The following is a 7,616-nucleotide window of genomic DNA, read 5'->3' as shown; positions in this document are numbered from 1 at the left end:
AAGGATAGCTCTGTTTAAACCCAACCACAATAGTTTTCTAAGCCCAGCCAAAACGTTTTTAGCCTTATACCAAAATCAGTGTAAAAGCAAAACAAAAGAAACAAAGTAAGTCATATATTACCATGTTGAAGTTGAACTGCAGTGTCTTGAATTATTATTTTTCCCTCACAGTAGTATATATATTGCAAATAAGCTTCCTTTGGTTTGTTTTTACCTAGCGATATCTGGAACAACACTAAACGAGAGCATCTTTGAACATATACAGTATACTGTATGCTGATTTAAGCATGGACTGTGCAGCATGCACCTAGTTGCCATGCTTACACACTGACTATGTTAGTGTTTTGAAACTAAGCATGTTGAGCAAGGGTTAGGTCTACCTAAAAAAGCAAGGGACACAGCATATAAAAAACCACCACCCTAAAATACCACCCTCCGTTATCCTAGGTAGGCAGGGATTGTATTATATTTAAGAAACGACAAGACAAACAATTAAAAGCATAAAGTCCCCTTAAAAGTCTTTTCTGAGGTCAGAGATCCATATGATCTTTACCATCGAACTTATTTCTACAAGCAGAGGTGTCGCCCCCTGCTGTCCATAAGAAATAACGGAGGCTTCAAGGACTTCCAAGTTGCCTTCACTTTTCAGCTTATGTCCGTCTCTTATATACAGTCTAAGGATTCCAGCAACAGCCAAAGCTTACAGGGTTTTGTTTTAACTCTTTACCTTTAAATATGTGTTACTGCGCACACTCGTCATATGTGTTTCTGATGTTACAAGCTTTGATCATTGAAGAAACAGCATGCTGTTTTTTGAAGGTAACATCCAAACTGTCAGACTAAAAACCACAGACTTCAGTGACATTGTGAGTCAGACGTTTAATCCCACACTACAAAGGAGATGAAAGGTCAGCATGGTCAACAAAATGGCCACAATGCTCTGAGACTGTACTACATACTGTTTTCAAGCCTTAAATATGACACATCCAGGGAAAAGCCAATGAGACAAGTGTGACCACTCTCAATTGTGCGCCTCCTCTAAATGTGATGACTACACACAACGATGCGGCACAATAGTAAGTGGCATAGCAGGGTCCAAATAATCAGCTGAATGAATGCATTTTTCAGACACCATTATTCGGATGTGGCGATGCGCGCACAACAAACGTACCCCACAACAAACGGAGGCATCTGGAGGAGAGAAAAAAAGTTCCTTTCACTGAGCTGGCATGATAAGAGCGTCTGTATTTCCACTCCCTTTATCACTTCCCGTCCCAGACAATGGATTGAATTTCAAAAGCCAATAAACAAGGGAGATGTCCATTCTGCATGGCAGTTATCACAAGCTAGCGACCCACTCTCATTTGCTCACCCTCCCTCCCTCCTTCTCTTCCTTCCCCTTTTTTTCTGAAATGAGTAGGAAAAAAGAGATGAAAATTAAAAGTGGGGAGGGAGAGCTGTGAGAGAAGAAAAGGAGCAGAGGAGATGAGACACCTTCATGCTCTGGCTCTTCTTTCATTGGACTGATAAAGGAAAGCATCAAGGCCAGGGGTGGATGTGGGTTGGGGTTTTTTTTTTCTGTTAACTGAATGAGGCTTTTGAGGGTGATAGTGAGGAGCCGCTCCCCTGAGAGATGTTTGGAGGAACGGGGAGTGGTGAGCCAACATAATAAATATTCTTATCTGTTATTGTCATTGTAATGGGACAGGGCAGAGGGAGGGAGGATGCAACAGCGGATAGCTCTGTTGGTGCCAAGGGACCTGACTGTGTTGACATGCAGAGGAGAGAAAATCAAAGGGAGAGATGGAAAGTGAGAAGGGAAGGAGCGAGCATAAAAGATTTTAAGCCACGGGGAGTTTGCGTGTAATTATTGATGGGTTGTCCTGGTAGGGAAAGAGGATATGGAACAAGAAAAGGTGACAGGCAAGCTTTTCTCCCACAGCCCGTTTACTGTATCACTCACTGCCAGGTGTTCTCAACAGGTGAGAGAGAGTGCAGTTAGGTTCAAAGGCATTTCATAAATGAGCTATTATGTCGGCTTTCTTATATCTTCACTTTGAGGAAACATCAGTTGTGACACTGAATTAAATGCCTAAGAGACAAACGTACTTGGTATTATGATTTTTGCATCAAAACCAGTTCATTCAGTTCATTGACTTCTGATCACTTATGCTGTAGTTAAGTTTGGTGAGCTTCAAGTGCAAAAGTGCCTTGATGAAGGAAATATGATCTGTATTGCAAATAGTGCTGCATTGAAGCTTTGTTAATATTAGGAAATGAGGTCATAATGGAAAGGAACAAACACAGGCAGTCAGTAGAAAACAGGAAATTAAGAGGACACTTTAATGTTTTGTCTACTTCCACTTTCTACCTCTGTGAACTTTAGCTTATACTTTGAACCCAGATAAAAGGCATTAGTGGGCTTTGCCGCTTATAGTGAACAATAAGTCTTTGTTAAAAATAAAAATGCTGCTGTTTTTCTTTTGTTGTTGTTGTTGTTGTTGTTTTCATTATCTCCACAAATGCCAGTTTCTGGGACAATAATATCAGACTTTAAGTTGTAAGGTCCAGGATTTTCCAAGACAGGAAAACTTTCGGGGGCTGAGAGCCTAGTTTCAAGGGAATATCATATTTTCTGTGGTGCTAGAGGTTGTTAGCAGTAATAATCAAATATACTTCTCAAAGAAAAAAAAACACCTTAGGCAGTTAACCCTAAGGAGTAATAAAGAGGCGGTATTGAGTCAGGAGGGTTATATATAGACCACCAATCCATTTTAACAAATGCTGCCCGGTTTCTTCTCATGGGGAAGACTTCACTGCAAGCACCATGTAATGAAAGTCTTCTTCATTACTCACATGACTAACTCATCACATTGATTTGCACTTTGGTAATTTATGAACACTAAAAGGGGAAAGAACTAACCACAGATTGCCTGTGTTTTATCTAATCCTTGCTATATCATATGTCGTTGATAGCTGCATCTCAGGTTAAGTGGATGACGGCCTGGCATCGGTGCCACACTGGGTTTAGCTATACCGACAGATACCATTTCTAATTGTACAATTCCTGCTGAAGTCATTAAATGAAAGATTACCGGTTGTTGTGTCTGATTTTTATAATTTGGACTAGTGTTTGCACATTGGTGTCCATCTGTGAAGTTCCATGGCTATGCAGAGAGAAGGATTATGGGAATTTCTTCTATGCAGAGGCTATGCACTCACAAGGAATCGTCCAAAAAACAGTTGACTGTTTGGTGGGAGGTGAATGCTGATTGGCTGATACGCTGGCTGAAACAGGAGACATGACGAACATAGTAGAGTTCACATTGAGGAGTAACGGTGTGTTCACACCGAACGCGATAGGCGCGAGCGAAAACGCCCCAAACGCCCCTAATTTGACGCGTGCACATTCGCACCTCGAACGCGTGTCCAAGAAAAATCCATCGCGCGTCAAAATTGCATATTTTGACGCGCGTGAACCGGAAATGTGGGAGGGATGTGGGAGGAAGTTGTGCCAGACAGTATCTTTGCTAGACGGCAGCTGTCGAGCTAGCGTTTCTATTTACTGTGGAGAGCAGAGCAGCAGCGTTAAGGACGTCCTCGCCGTACCTGGGTCCATCAAGTCCTCCAGACGGGTGAGCAGTTTGGTGAGTTTCACCACTTGCTCCAGGAGCTGCGCCTGGATGACAGCCGATTTCAGCGATATCGCCGTCTTTCCCTCGCCCAGTTTGAGGACCTGCTGTCCCGCGTTGGTCCAAGCATCGCCCGCCTAGACACCAACTACAGGCGCTCAATCCCACCTGCAGAGCGCCTGTCCATCTGCCTGCGGTTAGTAAAAGTGTTTAATACGGTAGTCCTTTATTGATACCTGTGCTAATATGCTAAACTATCGTTTATACACTGCTAACATGGATGTGCTATGCTATCAATGAATGCCGTCGGTGTTTACTGATAGCAAACTGTGGTATGGAGACGACTGTTTATAATATTTCTAGTGATGCTTGAAAGGTCTCATCAAGTCCCGATTTAATTCAATTTATGCTGTTATCAGTGTTTGCATTGATAGCATGGCTGTGGTGTCTATCAGTGTATGCTCTCTGTGTTTGCTGATATCAAACTGGTACAAGGGCCACTGTGGGTTAATCTTTGTAGTGATACTCACTCCTTATTTACACCTGGTTTAATTCTGGTATAGATGAATATTTGTATGTAATCCTCGCAGCTGTCAGACTCTATAACAGGGGTCACCAGCCTTTCTTTAAACTGAGAGGTAGATAAAATTGTGAACAGTTTGGTTCATCTTTAGAACCATATAACTATCTTGATAAGCTATGTCTTATCACAGATTAATTTTTCAAAAATATTAATGATTTAAGCAAGGAAAGGGCTACATGTCAACATACAACTCTTTATTTCTATTAATGTCTTACTTCATTCCTGCCTGATTTACATGTTTAGGAATTATGAGTGATTGGCTCACTGTAGTGGTAAAAGTTGCTACCAATCAAATTATGATATGGTAAAGTTAAAACAAAACACAACTGACTGTTTTATATTATATCTAATATATATTATGTAATTATCCTTATAATTAGAAAATGTTTTATGTAAGATTTATGTTTTGTAATTTAAATCTGACATCACAAAAGTATTTTGGAATTTGAATAATGTATTTTGTAACTGCAGTACACATAATACTAATTTTGAACACTTTTGTCCAGGTTCCTTGCCACCGGGGACTCCTTCAGGACCATCGCGTTCAGTTTCAGAGTCGGTGTGTCCACGGTGTGCCAGATCACCCCCCAGGTAGCGACGGCCATCTGGGACTGTCTAGTGGGCGACTTCATGGCTGTGCCTTCACCTGGAGACTGGCGGTCCATCACAGAGGGATTCCAGGAGCGCTGGAACTTCCCTCTCTGCTGTGGAGCTCTGGATGGGAAGCACGTCCAGACAAAGGCCCCCCATATATCACATAGGAGACACACACATTGATATACACTAAATATTTATTTCATTTCTTTTTTTGTGGTGCCCAAATTTATGCACCTGCTTGATTTTGTTTAAACAGTTATTGCACACTTTTTGTAAATCCAGTAAACTTCTTTTCACTTCTCAAATATCACTGTGTGTGTCTCCTGTATGATATATTTAACTGACATTTTTTATTGTAACAACTAACGATTTATACAGGAAAATAATGGCTATTAACAAGGTTGCCCAAACCTTTGCATCCCACTGTATTAGTATATTCTGTCATTAGTGTAATATGAAATAAATTCTACATGTGTCAAGTCGTGTGCCAACATTTGCTGTGTAGTAGAACTGAGACATTAGTCATTATAAAAATTTATTTGAAATAATATTAAAATTCTCAAACAGAAAAACATTAAACATAAATATATAAGTATTTACAGAGAGACAGGAATAAAAAGGACCCAGCTGCTCTCCAGAGCAGGAACAAGGCTGAGGAGGAAATGCTCCATTGCAGACTGGCGTGGCCTCTTCAGGGACACCAGGATGGCCAGCTCCACTGCCGATGGACCGTCCTGGGACCCGTCCCTCATCTGCCTCGGAGCTGTCCTCCTCTCTGGGCGTGTAAAACACAGCACAAAACACAAAGAAATGAGAAGGCTGCTACTAGATTTTAATTTCAACATTGAAAAAACAAAACAGGATATAATCAGATTAGTTGTAGATATTTAGTAAAGGTGATCACAAGGCAATCCCACACCGAGTAAAGAGCTATCAGTGCTTGCTGTACATACCTGTGGGTGCAGCAGCAGGAGCTCAGGGACTGGGGAGCCAGGAGAAGCAACGGGATGCTCTGCAGCAGAATCAGTTGGTTCTATCAAGACAATATTAACTGTTAACAGGTTGAATACAATAATCATAGAGAAAGTATATACAGTGGTCCCTGTTTTATTGCAGCAGGGGTTCTCAGAATAACTAGCCCCTCGCCACGCACTTTATACACTTTTTTCCCCACACACATGAACATTAGTCACAGTTCTCACAAGTTGATTCTCAAAGTGCAAACCTTTGTAGACTGCAAAACGTAAAAGTATTTTTATGCCGCGTTTTGTCTTCATCTGCCTGCCACTTTCGTGCGCCTTTTCCTTTTCCTCCCGGTGCAGGTGTCTATTTCCGAATGAGGGTCATAGTTATGAGTGTTTTTGTGCTGTTTTTTCTATTGGACGTGATGGTTATCAAAACCAAACATGATCAATTTGGCAAGCGCAGGAGACACGACACGGAGGAGATTTGTCAATCAGGCTGCAGAATGCAATGCTGTACGGTGCAATGAAAAATCAGCGAAAAAGCGAGGCAGTGACGGATGAGCGGGACCACTGTGTGCTGTTTATTAATAAACAATATATTCCTATATGACAACATGCATAAAACCAGAACGGTATTTGTACATCAGTGGGAAAATAGCGGGACAGTAGGCGGGCTTGCTAGCTTTAGCGCGGCTTCATCGGGTCAGTCTGAAAATTAAAAAGAAGAACAAATGAACTTACCAGGTTGCCCGATCTCCTCACTTCTGTGCCTCCAAGCTCGGTCCTTTTTATTCCTGTCCCGGTAGAAGTAGCAGCTAGCATCGTATAGTTCTGGACGATTAGCCACTGCGTTGATGAGTTTTTCCTCCATACTGAATGAAGAATGAAGGGCTTTGGTTTGATCTGCCCCTTTGACCTGGTTACAGCCACGTCACCAGGCTCCTGATTGGTTGACGCGGCGCGACTTGACGCTGGAGTTCAAATTTTTCCAACTCGAGCGGTAGAGGCGAAAGACGCGTATGCACAAAATGCAACACAAAAACTCACGCGCGTGGTTTTTTCCGCGAGTCAAACGCGCCAGACGCGCTACACTGACGCGCGTTTCAGGCGTTTTGGCGTTTTCGCGACGCAAATCTGCTTCAGAATTTTCGCCGGACGCGCAATCGCGTGTCATCAGCCTCTTTCCATTGACTTTACATGTAAACCTGACGCTCTGGCCGCCTCTATCGCGTTCGGTGTGAACGCACCGTAAGAAACACAAAAAGTAACAAAGATCAAAGAAACATGTCAAAAGCAATGGCTCAATGTGGACCTGCAAAGCTCTGCACTACAACTAGCCCTTTTCCACTAGAACCTACACGGCTCGACTCAGATCGACTTGGTTTTGGTCATTTTGCGTTACTATCGAGTACCACCTAATGTGCGTAGGGTCGTTATAACATGCAGCAAAAGTCCTGTGACGTCATCTGTATGCAGCATGAACGCCACAACAATGGAGGACGCCAAGGCGATGGTATACCTGCTGCTCAGTCTGTGGCTTTTCGTCAGACTTTGGAATCACGTTGGTTTTTGTGTAGCTATTTCCCAGATTGCCGGGTTTCAAACAAGGCGGTTTTGATTTTCGTGAAGGAGATGCCTTAATGGCTCATCGAGTGATGCCACTGACTAGCCAGTCAGTAATCGGTGGCATCCCTCAGATCACTTGGAAACCTGGCTGAGCAGCTACTAAAAAACTACCTGGTACCAAGTGCTACCACCTAATGGAAAAACCTAAACCCTAACCTGAGCCGAGCAGTGCTGTGCTGAACCAGCCTGAGTAGGTATAGTGGGAAAGGACTA

General features: G+C 42.6%; 1 long non-coding RNA gene across 1 annotated transcript; it reads right to left on the bottom strand.

Moving 5' to 3' along the window:
• Positions 1–5,623: 5,623 nt before the first annotated feature.
• LOC112846951 (uncharacterized) lies at positions 5,624–6,758 on the bottom strand. Its single transcript, XR_003220177.1, has 2 exons — positions 6,519–6,758; positions 5,624–5,845 (listed from the first exon to the last, which is right to left on the bottom strand). It is a non-coding gene; the product is annotated as an uncharacterized LOC112846951 (long non-coding RNA).
• Positions 6,759–7,616: the final 858 nt, after the last annotated feature.

This window comes from Oreochromis niloticus, linkage group LG5 (genome assembly GCF_001858045.2).
Source record: "Oreochromis niloticus isolate F11D_XX linkage group LG5, O_niloticus_UMD_NMBU, whole genome shotgun sequence".
NCBI classification, from domain to species: domain Eukaryota; kingdom Metazoa; phylum Chordata; class Actinopteri; order Cichliformes; family Cichlidae; genus Oreochromis; species Oreochromis niloticus.
The sequence above is the reverse complement of the archived record's forward strand: the minus strand, read 5'-3'. Positions and strand labels throughout refer to the sequence as shown.